Consider the following 23,326-nt stretch of genomic DNA (forward strand, 5'->3'; position numbering starts at 1 on the left):
TGTTCATATTGCCACTTCATTCCTCCACTTACCGGTTATGTGCTGAATTTTTCCCATAGTCTATTGCCTCCCGCCCATAGATAGTCATAGGGCAACCCGGCCCTCTTCTTTTTCCATCTTGATTAGCACCTCCACTCCCGTATGGATGTGGAGACTTCCTTAGTTTGTCCAATGGCCCTTGCTTTTGCTACACTATGTTGTTGATAAGTTTTCTTGTTCATAACATAATCCTGCCTGACATGAACCTATGTGTTTCCTGGCATGCCTTCCGCGTATCCCCCACTAGGTCACAGGTCGGACTGGCTCCGACGATAGTGCTGGCCCTTATGGCCGTGTCTCTTAGTCCCTTTGCTCCCATCTCTGTGTGGTTGCTCTCTCATTTCTTGTTTTATATTCTTCCCCTCATTTACTCTTCCTCTTTTGTCTTTAGCAGGATTCTCCTACCTAGTGTATCTTATCCTTGTGGATTGGGCGCTCCGGTGACCTCCAGATCGTGTGGTGAGTGTGGCTCCATGTTCTTCCATCCTCATGGCAGCTGTAATAAAAATAGCCTTGCTCAATGTGAAGGGATTCAACACCCCAGAAAAAAGGGCACAGATACTATACTCCCTACACCGGCAAAAAGTCCAGATTCTGGCGCTGCAAGAGACCCGCTTTAAAGTGGATCATCTTCCTCGTATTTCTGATAGATATTATTCCCAATGACTGCATGGTGCCAATCCTGAGGCAAGGACGAAGGGTGTTTCCTTGGCATTTCATAGATCTCTTCCACTTACTATACATTCATCGTTCATAGACCCCAACGCACGGTACGTGTTTGCTAACTATGAGATAACTGGTCGCAGCTTAACGATAGCCTCAATTTACAATCCCAATCAGGGACAAATCCCCTTCCTATTGAAGATCCTTGACAGTTTAGCATCCTTTGCTACGGGCCCTATATTTCTCTGCGGAGACCTAAACCTCCCCCCTCTTCCCCTCTATTGACACATCCTCGGGCCGCTCCTATATTTCACACACCAAGCTCCGTGCCCTCAGACGTAAGCTACATTCCCTCCAACTATGTGATGTCTGGAGGTCTCTCGGTCCCCAAAATCGAGATTATACATTTTATTCCCACCCCCAACAGTCCTATAGCAGAATAGACTATATTTTCTGTCCCCACAATTTCCTGCCCTCCGTGTTATCCACCACAATTGGCGTAGTTACACTCTCTGATCATGCCCCCGTGTTTTGCACCTTTATTCTTCCCTCTTTTGCAAAGCCTCATTCTATGTGGAGATTGAATGAGTCGCTCCTTCTGGATGCCCTGTGCCTTAAGGATTTGAAAGATTCCATATCCCACTTTATACGGGACCACCAGACTGATCCCTCGTCACCCATGGTGAAATGGGAGGCCCTTAAATGCGTTTTGAGAGGTATCCTAATTACTCATGGGGCGCGGCTCAAGAGGAAGAAAGCAGCCATATTTAAGGAACTTATACAATCCCTACAGACACTTGAAGCCCAACACAAAGAGACCCAGTTAGATGGAATGTTTAGGTAACTGATTAAAGTACGTCATGACTTACTAGAACTCTTAAATGACAGCTACCGCTATTATAAACAGATCACTGGGAAAACGTTCTACGAATGGGGTAACAAGGGGGGTTGTTTATTAGCCACTGCCCTTAAGAAAAAGAAATCCACACTATTCATCCTTTCTTACGCCGGACATTCTTTCTGCTTTTTGCTCTTACTATTCTCCTCTATACAACCTGCCCAAGCCTCCTCCTCTGCGGCTTCTCTCTCTCTGGGACAATATATTACGTCGACAGCACTCCCTGAACTTCAACAGGATGAGATCCAATCCCTAGAGTCTACATTCTCTTCAGAGGAGTTGTTGGTGGCGATATCTTCCTTAGCGGACGGTAGAAGCCCGGGACCTGACGGCTACACAGCTAAGTTTTACAAAACTCTGGGCACTAACTTATCCCCCACACTACTCTCTGCTTTCAACTCTATCTCGGGTGACACTCTGCCCCCTGCCTCCTTTCTGCGCGCCTTCATAACTGTCATCCCGAAAGAGGGTAAGGACCCCTTACTCTGCCCCAGCTACCGACCTATTTATATGAATAACAGTGACGCTAAGCTGTTTGCAAAACTTATTGCGAATAGATTAGTGGATCACATGCAGTCCCTCGTCCACCCTGATCAGGTTGGCTTTATAAAGGGAAGGGAAGCCAGAGGCCACACCCTAAAGGTTTTCTCAGTTCTCCACAGTGCCCGAACATGCAATATCCCACTATGCCTGCTCTCTTTGGATGCCGAAAAGGCTTTCGATCGGGTGGACTGGGGATTCCTAAAAGCAACTCTCTCCAAAATCGGAATGGGTGCGGTTATGAGGTCGCGCACAATGGCGTTTTACTCCCAACCTCAGGCCCAAATAAGGATAAATGGTCATCTGTCGTCCCCCTTTGACATTGGCAATGGCACGAGACAGGGGTGCCCTCTCTCCCCGCTCCTATTTGTTCTATGTGTGGAGCATCTCCTTGTGGATATCCGACAGAACCCGGACATCAAGGGACTATCGTTGTCCTCGTGCCTTTGCATACGCAGATGATCTCCTCTTCCTCTTTTCGCCTGTTACCTCTCTCCCTTCTCTTTTCGCTACCATACGCAGATCTCTACATACAGCAATTATAAGTTGAATACCTCTAAAAGTGAAGCTCTTAATGTGAACCTCCCCCCACACACAGTTAGAATGCTGCGAGATTCGTACTCCTTTCAGTGGCAATCGAAATCGCTGAAATACCAGCTAACTCGGCAGACACATACCAACTAAATTTTCCTCCCTTCCTATGCACAATGAAGTCGGACCTGACGAAGTGGGATCGGATTGATGTCTCATGGTTGGGTAGAATTAAAGTATTTAAAATGAATGTGCTCCCACGCCTCCTGTACCTGTTTGTGGGAATACCCACCCATGTCCCTCGTACCTTCTTTAATGACCTATCATCCCTACAAATCTGGTGTGTGTGGGCAAACAAGCATCCTAGATTAGCTAGAACCATACTTATAAGACGCAAGACAGAAGGAGGTCTGGCTCTTCCTGACTTTATCTCCTACTACCTCGCTGCGGTCCTGTCTACAGTGTTAGACTTCTTCAATACCACTGATGGCAAACAATGGGTTTCTCTGGAAAACAAAATATCTGGTGGAGATGTCAGGGCTGTCTTATGGACGAGCTCGCACCTGCCATCCTCCCCATTCTAAGCCTCCCATCTACGCCTCCATTACACGTGCCTGTTCAACTTACCTGAGACGCTCCTCCTTACTCTCCCCTAATGGCCCGCTTACCCCTCTCTTTGGTAATGCAGCCTTTCCGCCAGCCCTACATGCTCAGACCTTTTTATCTCGTTCTAGGGGACCGACCTTTCACACCTTAATACATGACGGGAGACTGAATCCCCTTAATGACCGTTACTCAGACTCCCCGCCCACACCGCTACACCTATACCAATATACCCAACTATCTCACTTTTACCACACTAATAAGACTGTACTAGCTCTCCATCGCCCTCTGATAGCGTTTGAGCGCCTATGTGCCGAGTCGCCCCCTCCCAGGGGTCTGATTAAGATGATCTACACTCTTTTTCTAGATGACTTCACCTCTTCCCCTCTTCGATTTAAGTCCTCATGGGAGACTGAGCTGGGACACACCTTAAGTGATGATGACTGGCGAAGGGCGATCTCTGTTTGTCACAAGATGACTATATCATGTAGAGCGCAAGACACACTTACAAAGTGTTAACCAGATGGTATAGAGTCCCAGCCTTATTGCATCTACCCCGGGGTCTCGGACATGTGTTGGCGATGTGGAGACAACAGAGGTACTATGACCCATATTTGGCTCACCTGTGCATCACTTGAATCCTTTTGAACTGGCTCGTTAAATTTAATGTCCAAACTTACCTCCCACACACTCACCAAGACCCCGGAACTGACTTTGCTATCCATCCTCCCCCCATTAATTCCTAAACATTCGGCCCGCCTTCTACACTTTATGTTGATGGCTGCCAGATCGGTAATTCCCAGACTATGGCGATCTCCCCGTCCTCCTACCCTATTGTCCTTGCTTCAGGAACTGTTACATATATGTAGGATGGAGGAATTGCTTGCTGACTGGAAAGACAGACTGACAGATTCCAGAGTGTCTGGGGTCCTTGGCTTGCCTTCATGTTGTCAGGGGAGTTTGAATCCTTTCACATAGAGGTGTAATATAGTGTTTCGGGACACAGCTCATGATCCTTTCCGTATTCCAACTGAGGCTGCAGATCTGGAGGTGGCCGGTTCTGACCCGACTCATGAGGTACGTCCTTTTTCCCACTGCCTACTTCCCTATTTCCTTTTCTTATCTACATTTTCATATTTCTGTATCTTTCTTCCCCCTCTGTTCCTCCCATAGCCCCCCGACCTGTGTGACTGAGCATACAATCCTATTTGACAGGCCTTCCTTGTCCTCTGGCTTCTTGTTTTACTTTGATCAAACATTTAGTTGATGTTGGACTTGCTTCATGTTATTTAACCGTTACACTGTCATGGGATAATGACCCCCGTTAACAGACGGATGATCTCTCTATTGTCTTGGATTGGCCGTCCCACATGCCTAACTAAGAGAGTCACACATGTTTGTCCACCTTACTGTGTAACGCATCTATGTTTGTTCACCTGTATACCATTCTGGAAAATAAAAAATTCAACTTAAAAAAAAAAAAAGAAAGCAGGTTCACACTGAGCACATGTGACAGAGTCTGGAGACGCCGTGGAAAACGTTCTGCTGCCTGCGACATCCTCCGGCATGACCAGTTTAGCGGTGGGTCACTAATGGTGTGGGGTAGGATTTCTTTGGGGGGCCGCACAGCCCTCCATGTGCTTGCCAGAGGTAGCCTGACTGCCATTAGGTAACGAGATGAGTTCCTCAGACCCCTTGTGAGACCATATGCTGGAGTGGTTGCTCCTGGGTTCCTCCTAATGCAAGACAATGCTAGACCTCATGCGGCTGGAGTGTGTCAGCAGTTCCTGACAGAGGAAGGCATTGATGCTATGGACTAGCCTGTCCTTTCCCCAGACCTGAATCCGATTGAGCACATCTGGGACATCATGTCTCGCTCCATCCACCATAGACTGTCCAGGAGTTGGTGGATGCTTTAGTCCAGGTCTGGGAGGACATCCCTCAGGAGACCATGGAGGACATCCCTCAGGAGACCATCCGCCACCTCATCAGGAGCATGCCCAGGCATTGTAGGGAGGTCATACGGGCAAGTGCATGCCACGCACATTACTGAGCCTCATTTTGACTTGTTTTAAGGACATTACATCAAAGTTGGATTAGCCTGTAGTGGGGTTTTCCACTTTGATTTTGAGTGTGACTCCATATCCAGACCTCCATGGGTTGGTAAATTTGATTTCCATTGATAACTTTGTGTGATTTTGTTGTCAGCACATTCAACTATGTAAAGACGAAAGTATTTCATGCGATTAGTTCATTCATTCAGATCTAGGAGGTGTTATCTTAGTGTTCCCTTTATTTAGTTCCCTTTTGAGCAGTGTATTTGTTCAGTTAAAAGTTCCCGTTGTACTGTGGTGTTTGTGCCCATGAAGAGTCCCACTGCATACATCCCAAGCACTACATGTTTTTTTGCCATTGCATTACATTACAATTCAATTTTCTTACATTTTCTCGGTAATGGAATTGATGCTTAAAAAGTACCTGTCACCAAATAAACTGTTCTCAACTACCTCAGGCTGTGTTCCCTAACTACTCCTAACACCCCTCCTTCCCTTAAAAACAATTTCAGAGCTTTTAAAAGCTGTCTATCATACCTTTTGTCTTGCTCACATAGTGCAATTTACCAGCAGGAGAAAGTGGTCATTTCCCAGCAGGCATGACATCACTGATGCCTGCTGGGGGGACCACTTCTGCCCTCGCATTGTTGGATCATTTTGATGAATAGAAGACCTCAGGCTCTGTGCATGTTTCAGTATGTGTTGCTATGAATGAGGCTCTCCTTCAGCTGTCAGTCTGTTTGGCTTTCTGTTTCTGTGCAGCTGACAATCAAGCTCCGTGCAGAGAAGCACTACCTGAGTTTGGACTCCTGCCAGGCTGGGAGGAGACCAAACTCCCTGTATTAATTGTGGCAGGGAACAGAACAGAGGCAGTTTTTCTTATTACATTTTAAAAATATTTATGTTGATAATTTTACAAGCAAGTGAATGGGAAGGTGTCTGCTAATTACACAAGGAACACTATATTAAAAGTTATATTTGGTGACAGGTATTCTTTAATGTATAATGTATATATATATATATATATATATATATATATATATATATATATATATATGGTATACTTTCTCATGGCAATAGCAAGTGATATGAATGCACTAGACACATGTATGGGAAAGAAACACCTAGACTGTGGGAGATTACTGTCCAGTCAACCAACCCACTGTTTAGTAAAAAGGTGGATATCAGCAGGTAGTCAGTCAAGAGTTAGTCACAAGTAGTGAAGAGTCTATACAGTTCAGTTTAGTATTACGACCCTGGATAATTGGGATAATTGTGGCCCCACAACAATGTCAAGGTACACAGGAAAACTTGTCCTGCCCAAAGGTATTTTTCCTCTACCAAGAGTGCCAGTGGTCAAGAGGACCACATCTGTCTAGTCAGCAAGAATAAGTGTGCACAAATGCCTTGCTGCATTCCTGGACCTAAAAGGCTGGCCCTGGAAAAGGGGCTACCACAGTTTTCTTACACCTCACTGTTGAGAATTATAGGGCATCTGTGGAACTACAAGCATCAGAAACCAAATGGTGGAGAAAAAAAGAGACTTTGGACTATGAGTATAATTTACTCTTAAGAGACTGAGCAGGAGAGGAACTTTGAGACCCCTTATTTTCTAAAACTGAGGGTGTTTCCTTGCTCTTGCCTACCAAGCTGTAAACTGTCACGATTATTAAAGTCTGCTTTATCTGCAGCACCTTTCTGCTGTAAACCATTGTTATACTTGTTTTATTGGAAAAATAAAAGAGAGACTGTTCCTTAAAGTTAAACCTGTGTTATCTGACTGCTATCTCACCAGTGCTGCCTACAACACTCTACATCTTCAGTGGAAGCTGCTGCAGCCCTTTAAAGGGGTACTCCACTTGAAAACATTTTTTTTTTAAAATTAACTAATGCCAGAACATTAAACAGATTTGTAAACTACAGTGATCCCTCAACATACGCTGGTAATTCGTTCCAAATGAACCATCGTTAGTTGACACCATCGTATGTTGAGGGATCTGTGCAATGATAAGTATAGGAAGTTATACTCACCCCCGCCGCTTCGGACCGTCACCGCTGCCCTTGATCGTCGTCCATCGCTGTCGCCGCGTCCCCGGGGTGTCCCCGCCGCTGTCCTGGATCGTCGTCCATCGCTGTCGCCGCATCCCCGGGGTGTCCCCGCCGCTGTCCTGGATCGTCGTCCATCGCTGTCGCCGCGTCCCCGGGGTGTCCCCACCGCTCAGGACCATCACTGCTGCCCGGGATCGTCGATCTTCATCGCCGTCATCACGTCGCTGCACACGCCGCTCCTATTGGATGACGGGACGGCGTGCGTGGCAACGTGATGACGACGAAGGAGAGTGACGGCCATGCAGGGGATCCTGAAGAGGACGGTCCGGAGCGCCGGGGACAGGTGAGTGATCATCACCGCAGCACACGGGGTACCTTAAAGGGTATCCGGCGGCAGCTGAAGTAGTTTGCGCTGCTGAATAGCCATTTATGTGATGGCCCCGACATACAAAAGCATCGTATGTTGAAATTGTCGTATGTCAGGGCCATCGTAGGTTGGAGGATCACTGTACTTCTATTTAAAAATCTTAATCCTTGCAGTACTTACCAGCTGCTGTTTGCTCCAGAGGAAGTTCTTTTATTTTTTAATGTCCTTTCTGTCTTACCACAGTGCTCTCTGCTGACACCTCTGTCCATGTCAGGAAGTGTCCAGGAAAGGAGCAGAAAAAACGGAACCTTGTGTGGGCGCTGATCGCAGAATCCAGACCATTCAAACACAAATGTGTCAGAGAAAAGTGCCAGGAGGCACTATATTTATTAACCCCTTAATGACGCAGGACGTATATTTACGTCCTGCGCCGGCTCCCGCGATATGAAGCGGGATCGCGCCGCGATCCCGCATCATATCGCATCGGTACCGGCGCTCATCAATGGCTGGGACCCGCGGCTAATACCACACATCGCCGATCGCGGCGATGTGCGGTATTAACCCTTTAGAAAGCGGCGGTCAAAGCTGACCGCCGCTTCTAAAGCGAAAGTGAAAGTGACCCGGCTGCTCAGTCGGGCTGTTCGGGACCGCCGCGGTGAAATTGCGGCGTCCCGAACAGCTGACCGGACACCGGGAGGGCCCTTACCTGCCTCCTCGGTGTCCCATCGGCGAATGACTGCTCCGTGCCTGAGATCCAGGCAGGAGCAGTCAAGCGCCGATAACACTGATCACAGGCGTGTTAATACACGCCTGTGATCTGTGTAAAAGATCAGTGTGTGCAGTGTCATAGGTCCCTATGGGATAATAATGATCAGTATAAGAGATCAGTGTGTGCAGTGTTATAGGTCCCTATGGGACCTATAACACTGCAAAAAAAAATGTAAAAAAAAAGTGTTAATGAAGGTCATTTAACCCCTTCCCTAATAAAAGTTTGAATCACCCCCCTTTTCCCATAAAAAAAATAAAACCATATGTGGTATCGCCGCGTGCGTAAATGTCCAAACTATAAAAATATATCATTAATTAAACCGCACGGTCAATGGCGTATGCGCAAAAAAATTCCAAAGTCCAAAAAAGCGTATTTTGTTCACTTTTTATACCATTAAAAAATGAATAAAAAGTGATCAAAAAGTCCGATCAAAACAAAAATCATATCAATAAAAACTTCAGATCACGGTGCAAAAAATGAGTCCTCATACCGCCCTGTACGTGGAAAAATAAAAAAGTTATAGGGGTCAGAAGATGACATTTTTAAACGTATACATTTTCCTGCATGTAGTTATGATTTTTTCCAGAAGTGCGACAAAATCAAACCTATATAAGTAGGGTATCATTTTAACCGTATGGACCTACAGAATAATGATAAGGCATAATTTTTACCGAAATATGCACTGCGTAGAAACGGAAGCCCCCCCCAAAGTTACAAAATGGCGTTTTTTCTTCGATTTTGTCGCACAATGATTTTTTTTTCCGTTTCGCCGTGCATTTTTGGGTAAAATGACTAATGTCACTGCAAAGTAGAATTGGCGACGCAAAAAAATAAGCCATAATATGGATTTTTAGGTGGAAAATTTAAAGGGTTATGATTTTTAAAAGTTAAGGAGGAAAAGACGAAAGTGCAAAAACGGAAAAACCCTGAGTCCTTAAGGGGTTAAACAAACTTCCAATGATGCGTTTCGGAGGGTATTTCCTCCTTCCTCAGAATGGCATCAAACTTTCCAATTTGAGGAAGGAGGAAATCCCCTCCGAAATGCGTCATTGTAAGTTTGTTTAATAAATATATTGCCTCCTGGCACTTTTCTCTGACACATTTGTGTTTGAATGGTCTGGATTCTGCGATCAGCGCCCACACAAGGTTCCGTTTTTTCTGCTCCTTTCCTTACTTGTATGGGAGAAGATTCTATCCTCTCCGATTGGACCGTCGGCTTTGCAGTTCGCTTTCTCTCAACTTCAAGTACCCTTAAGGGGTGATATGCCTGTATCTTCTATCTGGTGAGTGAATAATTTAAAGAGACCTCGCTAATCTAGTCCCGGCTGGGATCCTGGTGTCTAGGATAATACACTAGGCGCTGTCCTCTCTCCTCTCCCCCTTTTTTCTTTCTCTATAGGAACTGTCCAGAGCAGGAGAGATTTTCTATTGGGACTTGCTCCTACTCTGGACAGTTCCTGACACGGACAGAGGTGTCAGCAGAGAGCACTGTGGTCAGACAAAAAGAACTTCCTCTGGAGCATACAGCAGCTGATAAGTACTGGAAGGATTAAGATTTTTAAATAGAAGTTTACAAATCTATTAAATTTTCTGGCACCAGTTGGTTAAAAAAATATATATTTTACAGCGGAGTACCCCTTTAAGTGGACAAGGAGCACAAGCAGTGCAGGTACAATCTGTGAGAATTCCTTTGGCCTGTTACCATGAAAAGGCTATGGTACTGTGGTGAGCTGGGGTGTTGCAACAGTGTAGCAGGGTCTGGTGGTATTAACCCTGTGGGGTAAGGTGTTATTAAAGGGGTACTCCGGTGAAAACCTTTTTTCTTTTAAATCAACTGGTGGCAGAAAGTTAAACATATTTGTAAACTACTTCTATTAAAAAATCGTAATCCTTCCAGTACTTATTAGCTGCTGAATGCTACAGAGGAAATTCCTTTCTCTTTGGAACACTGATGACATCACGAACACAGTGCTCTCTGCTGACATCTCTGTCCATTTTAGCAACCATGCATAGCAACCATGCATAGTAGCTGCTAAGGGCAGCATGGTGGCTCAGTGGTTAGCACTGCTGCCTTGCAGTGCTGGGGACTTGGGTTCAAATCCCACTAAAGACAACAATAATTAAAGCATTATTATTATAATAACGTCAGCAGAGAGCACTGTGGTCGTGATGTCATCAGAGAGCATTCCGAAAAGAATTTCCTCTGTAGTATTCAGCAGCTAATAAGTAAAGGAAGGATTAAGATTTTTTAATAGAAGTAATTTACAAATATGTTTAACTTTCTGCCACCAGTTGATTTAAAAGAAAAAAGGTTTTCACCGGAGTACCCCTTTAACCCCTGATTATTCGTAATGCCAGGATGTGGTTCTTCCGGTGTGGTAACCACTGTCAGCCAACCATAGGCGTGCGCAGCCTATTGCATTAGGGTGTGCACCCTAAAGCACAAACTCACGCAGCGCACGCGTGTGTGTGATATATATATATACACACACACACACACTCTTGCTTGCATGCACACATACATAAACATACCTACACTCATAAATATCAATACAAACAAAATGAAAAACTTTATTAAAACTTTTTTTGGGATTGGAGGCTGTTTTTTGGATTGGACGCTCCATTATACATAGACTGTACAGCAATCATACCGCCATTATACATACACTGTACAGCAATCATACCGCCATTATACATACACTGTACAGCAATCATACCTCCATTATACATACACTGTGACTGTACAGCAATCATACATCCAAACCATTAATAATGGATTGGATGTATGATTGCTGTACAGTCACAGACAGTGTATGTATAATGGAGGTATGATTGCTGTACAGTGTATGTATAATGGTGGTATGATTGCTGTACAGTGTATGTATAATGGTGGTATGATTGCTGTACAGTGTATGTATAATGGATGTATGCTTGCTGTACAGTGTATGTATAATGGCGGTATGCTTGCTGTACAGTGTATGTATAATGGATGTATGATTGCTGTACAGTGTATGTATAATGGCGGTATGCTTGCTGTACAGTGTATGTATAATGGAGGTATGATTGCTGTACAGTGTATGTATAATGGAGGTATGATTGCTGTACAGTGTATGTATAATGGAGGTATGCTTGCTGTACAGTGTATGTATAATGGAGGTATGATTGCTGTACAGTGTATGTATAATGGAGGTGTGCTTGCTGTACAGTGTATGTATAATGGATGTATGATTGCTGTACAGTGTATGTATAATGGAGGTATGATTGCTGTACAGTGTATGTATAATGGCGGTATGCTTGCTGTACAGTGTATGTATAATGGAGGTATGATTGCTGTACATTGTATGTATAATGGCGGTATGCTTGCTGTACAGTGTATGTATAATGGTGGTATGATTGCTGTACAGTGTATGTATAATGGATGTATGCTTGCTGTACAGTGTATGTATAATGGAGGTATGATTGCTGTACAGTGTATGTATAATGGCGGTATGCTTGCTGTACAGTGTATGTATAATGGTGGTATGATTGCTGTACAGTGTATGTATAATGGATGTATGCTTGCTGTACAGTGTATGTATAATGGAGGTATGATTGCTGTACAGTGTATGTATAATGGAGGTATGATTGCTGTACAGTGTATGTATAATGGATGTATGATTGCTGTACAGTGTATGTATAATGGCAGAATGCTTGCTGTACAGTGTATGTATAATGGAGGTATGATTGCTGTACATTGTATGTATAATGGCGGTATGTTTGCTGTACAGTGTATGTATAATGGTGGTATGATTGCTGTACAGTGTATGTATAATGGATGTATGCTTGCTGTACAGTGTATGTATAATGGAGGTATGATTGCTGTACAGTGTATGTATAATGGCGGTATGCTTGCTGTACAGTGTATGTATAATGGTGGTATGATTGCTGTACAGTGTATGTATAATGGATGTATGCTTGCTGTACAGTGTATGTATAATGGAGGTATGATTGCTGTACAGTGTATGTATAATGGCGGTATGCTTGCTGTACAGTGTATGTATAATGGAGGTATGATTGCTGTACAGTGTACGTATAATGGATGTATGATTGCTGTACAGTGTATGTATAATGGCGGTATGCTTGCTGTACAGTGTATGTATAATGGCGGTATGCTTGCTGTACAGTGTATGTATAATGGAGGTATGATTGCTGTACAGTGTATGTATAATGGAGGTATGATTGCTGTACAGTGTATGTATAATGGAGGTATGATTGCTGTACAGTGTATGTATAATGGATGTATGATTGCTGTACAGTGTATGTATAATGGCGGAATGCTTGCTGTACAGTGTATGTATAATGGCGGTATGCTTGCTGTACAGTGTATGTATAATGGAGGTATGATTGCTGTACAGTGTATGTATAATGGAGGTATGATTGCTGTACAGTGTAAGTATAATGGAGGTATGCTTGCTGTACAGTGTATGTATAATGGATGTATGATTGCTGTACAGTGTATGTATAATGGCTGTATGATTGCTGTACAGTGTATGTATAATGGCGGTATGATTGCTGTACAGTGTATGTATAATGGAGGTATGATTGCTGTACAGTCACAGACAGTGTATGTATAATGGAGGTATGATTGCTGTACAGTGTATGTATAATGGATGTATGATTGCTGTACAGTGTATGTATAATGGATGTATGATTGCTGTACAGTGTATGTATAATGGATGTATGATTGCTGTACAGTGTATGTATAATGGATGTATGATTGCTGTACAGTGTATGTATAATGGATGTATGATTGATTGTATAATCTGATAACCCCCTCCTCACATTGATTATCCCCTCACATATATATATAATATCATACTCAGATTATATGTGAAGGGATTATCAATGTGAAGAGGGGATTATCAGATTATATATGTGAGGGGGAGATTATAATAATCATTATTATCCTCCCCTCACATGCATAATTTCCTCCCTTCTCACATTATATAATAAATCCCCCCTCACATTATATAATAAATCCCCCCCCTCACATTATATAATAAATCCCCCTACACCATATAATAAATCCCCCCTCACATTATATAATAAATCCCCCCTCACATTATATAATAAATCCCCCCCACCCCCACACTATATAATAAATCCCCCCTCACATTATATAATAAATCCCCCCCACCCCCACACTATATAATAAATCCCCCCTCACATTATATAATAAATCCCCCCCACCCCCACACTATATAATAAATCCCCCCTCACATTATATAATAAATCCCCCCCACACTATATAATAAATCCCCCCTCACATTATATAATAAATCCCCCCCACACTATATAATAAATCCCCCCCACACTATATAATAAATCCCCCCCTCACATTATATAATAAATCCCCCCCTCACATTATATAATAAATCCCCCTACACTATATAATAAATCCCCCCTCACATTATATAATAAATCCCCCCTCACATTATATAATAAATCCCCCCACCCCCACACTATATAATAAATCCCCCCTCACATTATATAATAAATCCCCCCCACACTATATAATAAATCCCCCCTCACATTATATAATAAATCCCCCCCACACTATATAATAAATCCCCCCTCACATTATATAATAAATCCCCCCCACACTATATAATAAATCCCCCCTCACATTATATAATAAATCCCCCCCACACTATATAATAAATCCCCCCTCACATTATATAATAAATCCCCCCCACACTATATAATAAATCCCCCCCACCCCCACACTATATAATAAATCCCCCCCACACTATATAATAAATCCCCCCCACACTATATAATAAATCCCCCCTCACATTATATAATAAATCCCCCCCACACTATATAATAAATCCCCCCCCCTCACATTATGGAAGCGGCCGTGTGGGGACTGAGAGGAGCGGGAGACTCTCTCTGCTCCGCTCCTCTCTATGATGCCGCCCGTGACGTTGTACGTCACGTCACGTGACCATCTCCCAGACAGCCATTGCGGTACTGGCTGCCTGGGATGAGTGACGACGGCGGCGAACATAAAAAGGTAGCGTGCGGCGCAAACCCGCCCCCCCCCCCCCCCCCCCGGGCCCTCTCCTTCCCCCTGGGCCCCCTCCCACTAACATTTTGGCCGGGCCCCTGACGCCTGGCCCGCCAGCCTTTATCAGCTTTATCAGGGCCCATGGGGCAAAAGGGGCGAGCTGCTTTTGGGCCCCCAGGAATTACAGAGCCCGGGGCAGCTGCCCCTTTTGCTCCACGGCCGCGGTGATTAGGGTGTGCCTGGGCACACCCGGCACACCCTGTGCGCACGCCTATGCAGCCAACCCAATAACGGTCTTCAATAAAGGAATGTCCACAGCAGGAATTATGAAATAACTGGAAATTTTACTTGTAATTCTTAAGAAACAGTCTTTACAGTTATGCAGTTTCTCTAGAGGCAACCGGGATGCAGGATACCTCGCAGGCTTGCTGGGACTTGTAGTATTGAGAATATCTATGCAGGCCACTCAGCTACTAATATTATTCTTGAGTTGAGTAGTAGTCACTAGAATTGTAGGTAGAGCTTGATAACTCACGTTTTGAAGTGGCTGCAGGTTCTTTAGGCTTTGGCCTAGATGAGATGAATTATGAATATGCAGAGATTGTGCTTTCTTTAGATCCAAGAGACAAGAGAGTTCAGGAACAAGAGACCGAATTTAGAGACTACAGCCCCTTATATACTAGGGGGGCTGGATTAAAGCCAATTGGTTGTAAAGCCTTAAGGTCCTGTACCCAGGGAACTCTGGGTATATTACATGACAGTGGATCACATGACCTGGGAAGGTCCTATACATTTCATATGTGGTGTCCCGTTACCGTACCTTGTACCATACCTTGTGTGCTAAGTCCCCAAAGTCAGAGTTCCTGCGTACCGGTAGGATCCTCCTCGTGGGATAACCCCTTGTCACCTCTTCCTTCTTTAATTTTATATGTTTTGGTGTGTATAATATGTATATAAAATAGATATGTATAGTATTTCCAGGACCGTAGGTCACATGACTAATAAGCCTACTGTTAAGCTTAAGGAACTTCCAGGTCACGTGAGTGGGTCACATGATGTACCACAATGCTTTGTGAAAGGACTGACAGTTGGTGGAAATCAATAAGCTATGAGCCTGCCCCCTTGCCATATAAGGGCACTGTATCCAACCCTCTCTCTCTTGGGTTCCGGACTAGCAGAGAGAGAGAGGCTCCGTGCATACCTTCAAGACAAATCTAGGCCTGAAGCCTGCTAACTTCAGCCGAATACTAAACCGTGAGTTCAATTAAACTCAATCCTAAATCTACGTGACTACGGAACCTAAAACCAAACCCTAAATTCAGTGAAACAGCGTAAAGCAAGCCTCAGAGCTTATCTTCCCTACAAGGTCCCAACCAACTGTGAGGAACCTAAAGTCCGGTCCTCTGTAAAGACTGTTACTACCTGTTAACCTGCATAAAAGTTGCAGTAAAGTTATTTCCAGTTTACTAAACCTCCGGTTGTGGGCAATCCTTTATTCCTCCCTATCGTTCCTGGGACGGGTGGTGCTAGGATATATATATATACAGAGGAAGAACCTGCACCCTGGCGTCACGACAGTTAAGGGTTAATGCAACACCATTTCATCACTGCACAGCTACACCCTACCTTCCCTACATCCCCACAAGCTCACCACATATACATTTGTACAAACTTTATGTACAGGGTGGGCCATTTATTTGGATACACCTTAATAAAATGGGAATGGTTGGTGATATTAACTTCCTGTTTGTGGCACATTAGTATTTGTGAGGGGGGGAAACTTTTCAAGATGGGTGGTGACCATGGCGGCCATTTTGAAGTTGGCCATTTTGAATCCAACTTTAGTTTTTTCAATAGGAAGAGGGTCATGTGACACATCAAACTTATTGGGAATTTCACAAGAAAAACAATGACGTGCTTGGTTTTAACGTAACTTTATTATTTCATCAGTTATTTACAAGTTTCTGACCACTTATAAAATGTGTTCAATGTGCTGCCCATTGTGTTGGATTGTCAATGCAACCCTCTTCTCTATATACTGCTCTATACTACTATATACACCGCAGGAGAAATGCTAGCACAGGCTTCCAGTATCCGTATACACTGCTATATACTACTATATACACCGCAGGAGAAATGCTAGCACAGGCTTCCCGTATCCGTATATACTGCTATATACTACTATATACACCGCAGGAGAAATGCTAGCACAGGCTTCCAGTATCCGCATACACTGCTATATACTACTATATACACCACAGGAGAAATGCTAGCACAGGCTTCCAGTATCCGCATACACTGCTATATACTACTATATACACCGCAGGAGAAATGCTAGCACAGGCTTCCAGTATCTGTATACACTGCTATATACTACTATATACACCGCAGGAGAAATGCTAGCACAGGCTTCCAGTATCCGTATACACTGCTATATACTACTATATGCACCGCAGGAGAAATGCTAGCACAGGCTTCCAGTATCCGTATACACTGCTATATACTACTATATACACCGCAGGAGAAATGGTAGCACAGGCTTCCAGTATCCGTATACACTGCTATATACTACTATATACACCGCAGGAGAAATGCTAGCACAGGCTTCCAGTATCTGTATACACTGCTATATACTACTATATACACTGCAGGAGAAATGATAGCACAGGCTTCCAGTATCCATATACACTGCTATATACTACTATATACACCGCAGGAGAAATGCTAGCACAGGCTTCCAGTATTCGTATACACTGCTATATACTACTATATACACTGCAGGAGAAATGCTAGCACAGGCTTCCAGTATCCGCATACACTGCTATATACTACTATATACACCACAGGAGAAATGCTAGCACAGGCTTCCAGTATCCGTATACACTGCTATATACTACTATATACACCGCAGGAGAAATGCTAGCACAGGCTTCCAGTATCCGTATACACTGCTATATACTACTATATACACCGCAGGAGAAATGCTAGCACAGGCTTCCAGTATCCGTATACACTGCTATATACTACTATATACACCGCAGGAGAAATGCTAGCACAGGCTTCCAGTATCCGTATACACTGCTATATACTACTATGTACACCGCAGGAGAAATGCTAGCACAGGCTTCCAGTATCCGTATACACTGCTATATACTACTATATACACCGCAGGAGAAATGCTAGCACAGGCTTCCAGTATCCGTATACACTGCTATATACTACTATATACACCGCAGGAGAAATGCTAGCACAGGCTTCCAGTATCCGCTTACACTGCTATATACTACTATATACACCGCAGGAGAAATGCTAGCACAGGCTTCCAGTATCCATATACACTGCCATATACTACTATATACACCGCAGGTGAAATGCTAGCACAGGCTTCCAGTATCTGTATACACTGCTATATACTACTATATACACCGCAGGAGAAATGCTAGCACAGGCTTCCAGTATCCGTATACACTGCTATATACTACTATATACACCGCAGGAGAAATGCTAGCACAGGCTTCCAGTATCCGTATACACTGCTATATACTACTATATACACCGCAGGAGAAATGCTAGCACAGGCCTCCAGTATCCGTATACACTGCCATATACTACTATATACACCGCAGGTGAAATGCTAGCACAGGCTTCCAGTATCTGTATACACTGCTATATACTACTATATACACCGCAGGAGAAATGCTAGCACAGGCTTCCAGTATCCGCTTACACTGCTATATACTACTATATACACCGCAGGAGAAATGCTAGCACAGGCTTCCAGTATCCATATACACTGCCATATACTACTATATACACCGCAGGTGAAATGCTAGCACAGGCTTCCAGTATCCGTAGTTTCAGGTGCTGCACATCTCGTATCTTCACAGCATAGACAATTGCCTTCAGATGACTCAGGGAACGTGCCAGCTTCAGTGCATAAAGAGGGAAACACATCATCATGTAGGCCACTGAATATGTGAAATTGCTACATGATGATGTGTTTCCCTCTTTATGCACTGAAGCTGGCACGTTCCCTGAGTTTTTCCAGCAAGATGGTGACCACCACATTATGGGTGTCAGGTCTGAGCATTCCTAGATGAACAGTTTCCTGGAAAGTGTATTGGTCGTCGTGGACCAGTTGAATGGCCCCCAAGGTCTCCCGATCTGACCCCCTTAGACTTTTATCTTTGGGGTCATCTGAAGGCAATTGTCTATGCTGTGAAGATACGAGATGTGCAGCACCTGAAACTATGGATACTGGAAGCCTGTGCTAGCATTTCTGCTGCGGTGTATATAGTAGTATATAGCAGTGTATACGGATACTGGAAGCCTGTGCTAGCATTTCTCCTGCGGTGTATATAGTAGTATATAGCAGTGTATACAGATACTGGAAGCCTGTGCTAGCATTTCTCCTGCGGTGTATATAGTAGTATATAGCAGTGTATACGGATACTGGAAGCCTGTGCTCGCATTTCTCCTGCTGTGTATATAGTAGTATATAGCAGTGTATACAGATACTGGAAGCCTGTGCTAGCATTTCTCCTGCGGTGTATATAGTGGTATATAGCAGTGTATGCGGATACTGGAAGCCTGTGCTCGCATTTCTCCTGCGGTGTATATAGTAGTATATAGCAGTGTATACGGATACTGGAAGCCTGTGCTAGCATTTCTCCTGCGGTGTATATAGTAGTATATAGCAGTGTATACGGATACTGGAAGCCTGTGCTAGCATTTCTCCTGCGGTGTATATAGTAGTATATAGCAGTGTATACGGATACTGGAAGTCTGTGCTAGCATTTCTCCTGCGGTGCATATAGTAGTATATAGCAGTGTATACAGTGAACACATTTTACAAGTGGTCAGAAACTTGTAAATAACTCATGAAAGAATAAAGTTACGTTAAAACCAAGCACATCCTTGTTTTTCTTGTAAAATTCCCAATAAGTTTGATGTGTCACATGACCCTCTTCCTATTGAAAAAACAAAAGTTGGATTCAAAATGGCCGACTAAAAAAAAGCCGTCATGGTCACCCGCCATTCTAGAAAAGTTTCCCCCCTCACATATACTAATGTGCCACAAACAGGAAGTTAATATCACCAACCATTCCCATTTTATTAAGGTGTATCCATATAAATGGCCCACCCTGTACAATGAACAATATGCACATAATGAGGGGCATTTACTAATCTTTTACTATGTAGTCTGGTTTTTACCCTGTTTTTTTCTACTTCATTTTTGACTATGTGCGACAAATTTACTAAATTGTTGCACGGCATTAATAAATTTGGCACACATAGGCAAAAGTGGGAAATTTACTTCATGTAGTAGAAAAAATAGTCTGTTCCTTTTTCCTGCTGTCTGAATAGGTTTGGCTGCTGGTTTCCTTCTGGATCTTTTGTTTTTGAGTTTTTTTTTAGCTTTTTCACCACATCTAAATAATTCAATAACTACAGTGGACCCTCAAGTTACAATATTAATTGGTTCCAGGAAAACCATTGTAAGTTGAAACCATTGTATGTTGAGACCATAACTCTATGGAAACGTGGTAATTGGTTCTAAAGGCACCAAAATGTCATCCAAAATAGGAAAAAGTGACAAAGAAAAATAAGTAGAACTAATATAGATAAAGCAAATCCTTACATATAAAAGTAAGAAAGATCTGCTGGGAGCTGTAAATCACTGTCTATGTCAGTGTTTCCCAAGCAGGGAGCCTCCAGCTGTTGCAAAACTATAACTCCCAGCATGCCTGGACAGCCAAAGGCTGTCCGGGCATGCTGGGAGTTGTAGTTTTGCAAAAGATGGGGCCACCCTGCTTGGCAAACACTGGTCTATGTAGAGGACAGGATCTTCTTCAGGGGTCCTGTACAGTACAGGCAATGTCCCAAACAAGTAATGGAGTTGCCCTCACCTGGTGTCCAAAAGAGCAGCTAACCCTGATACAGGTAAAGTGTACAGAACATGTAATACCAGTCAGTGCATACACTTCAGTAATACAGGGGTTTTACCAGTGAATGCCCATTTTGATTGGTTGGTTCTTCCAGCCATTGACACGTTTTACAGATCTGGACTGTCTGTAGCATTGTATGTTGAGTCTGGTTTCAACTTACGATGGTCCAGAAAAGACCATTGTATGTTGAAACTATTGTATGTTGAGGCCATTGTAAGTTGAGGGATCACTGTAAATTGTAGTCATGGCTCAGAAGTGGTAAACGGCGTTTAGTGTGTGTGTGTGTGTGTGTGTGTTTATTACATTTTTTTAACACAGTTTTTTTCTCCCTAAATGTACTTACACTTTTTTTTTTTTTGGTTACTTCTTCTACAGATCTGTGTATCCTGTGGACTCCTTCGGATTCGGTGGACTACTTCGATGACCAGCGTTTTTCTTTGCTTGATGTTAATAAAATGGTTAACGAGGGCTTGTGGGGGAGTGTTTTTTGTAATAAATTTTTTTTTAAACCTGTTGTGTTTGATTTTTATTTTACTTTACTAGACAGGCTTAGCAGTGGAAGCTGTCTTATAGACTGAGTCCATTACTAAGCCGGGCTTAGCGTTAGCCACAAAAACAGCTAGCGCTAACCCCCAATTATTACCCCGGTACCCAACACCACAGGGGTGCCGGGAAGAGCCGGTACCAACAGGCCCGGAGCGTCAAAAATGGCGCTCCTGGGCCTAGGCGGTAACAGGCTGGCGTTATTTAGGTTGGGGAGGGCCAGTAACAATGGTCCTCGCCCACCCTGGTAACGTCAGGCTGTTACTGTTTGGTTGGTATTTGGTTGACAATAAAAATAGGGGGACCCTATGCGTTTTTTTAATATATTAAATTATTTATTTAAAAAAAAAAAACGCATAGGGTCCCCCCTATTTTCATTCTCAGCCAAATACCAACCAAACAGTAACAGCCTGACGTTCCCAGGGTGGGCGAGGACCATTGTTACTGGCCCTCCCCAGCCTAAATAACGCCAGCCTGTTACCGCTTAGGCCCAGGAGCGCCATTTTTGACGCTCCAGGCCTGTTGGTACCGGCTCTTCCCGGCACCCCTGTGGCGTTGGGTACCGGGGTAATAATAGGGGGTTAGCGCTAGCTGTTTTTGTGGCTAGCGCTAAGCCCAGGTTAGTAATGGACTCTGTCTATAAGACAGCTTCCACTACTAAGCCTGTCTAGTAAAGTAAGAAAAAAACACAACAGGTTTTAAAAAATTTTTATTACAAAAAACACTCCCCCACAAGCCCTCGTTAACCATTTTATTAAAATCAAACAAAGAAAAACGCTGGTCATCGAAGTAGTCCACCGAATCCGAAGGAGTCCACAGGATGCACGGATCTGAAATGAGAAGAAAACAAAAAAAATGGGTTAGTACATTTATTATCACCTGCTCACACATCTCCCTCCCCGCACGACTACAACTGCCAGCATGCCCTTACAGTAAGGACATGCTGGGAGTTGTAGTTGTGTGGTGCAGGAGATGTGTGAGCAGGTGATAATAAATGTGACAAGCTTGTCGCTTGTCCCCTGCCCCCAGCTGCAGGACTACAACTCCCAGCATGCCCTTACAGTAAGGTGGGGCGGAGGCCGGGCACAGTATTTCCCAACCTGGGACTTGTAGTTTTGCAACATCTGGAGGCACCCTGGTTGGGAAACACTGTTTTAGGCCAGTGTTTCCCAACCAGGGTGCCTCCAGCTGTTGCAAAACTACAAGCCCCAGCATGCCTGGACAGTCAAAGGCTGTCTAGGCATGCTGGGAGTTGTAGTTTTGCAACATCTGGAGGCAACCTGGCTGGGAAACACTGGCCTAAAACAGTGTTTCCCAACCAAGGTGCCTCCAGATGTTGCAAAACTACAAGTCCCAGCATGCCTGGACAGTCAAAGGCTGTCTAGGCATGCTGGGAGTTGTAGTTTTGCAACATCTGGAGGCAACCTGGCTGGGAAACACTGGCCTAAAACAGTGTTTCCCAACCAAGGTGCCTCCAGATGTTGCAAAACTACAAGTCCCAGCATGCCTGGACAGTCAAAGGCTGTCTAGGCATGCTGGGAGTTGTAGTCTTGCAACATCTGGAGGCACCCTGGTTGGGAAACACTGGCCTAAAACAGTGTTTCCCAACCAGGGTGACTGTTTTAGGCCAGTGTTTCCCAACTGTTTTAGGCCAGTGTTTCCCAACCAGGGTGCCTCCAGCTGTTGCTAAACTACAACTCCCAGCATGCCTGGACAGCCAAAGGCTGTCCAGGCATGCTGGGAGTTGTAGTCTTGCAACAACTGGAGGCACCCTGGTTGGGAAGCCTGCGCAACTTACCGGCTTCCGTAGGATCCAGCGCTGCACGACACTGCCGCGCGACACTGCCGCGCGACAGTGCCGCGCGACGATCTCCGACAGCGATCGTCGCTGGAGCCTCGGAAGGGTAAGTGAACTTCTTCGCCGGTCCCCTTCAGCTGTTTAGTTTTGCAACAGCTGGAGGACTACAGTTTACAGACCACAAACCAGGGGTCTGCAAACTGTGGCCCTCCAGCTGTTGCAAAACTACAACTCCCAGCATGCCTGGACAGCCAATGGCTGTCCAGGCATGCTGGGAGTTGTAGTCTTGCAACATCTGGAGGCACCCTGGTTGGGAAACACTGTTTTAGGCCAGTGTTTCCCAACAAGGGTGCCTCCAACTGTTGCAAAACTACAACTCCCAGCATGCCCGGACAGCCAAAGGGTGTCCAGGCATGCTGGGAGTTGTAGTCTTGCAACATTTGGAGGCACCCTGGTTGGGAAGCTTGCGCAACTT

This window comes from Hyla sarda, chromosome 9 (genome assembly GCF_029499605.1).
Source record: "Hyla sarda isolate aHylSar1 chromosome 9, aHylSar1.hap1, whole genome shotgun sequence".
Taxonomy (NCBI): Eukaryota; Metazoa; Chordata; class Amphibia; order Anura; family Hylidae; genus Hyla; species Hyla sarda.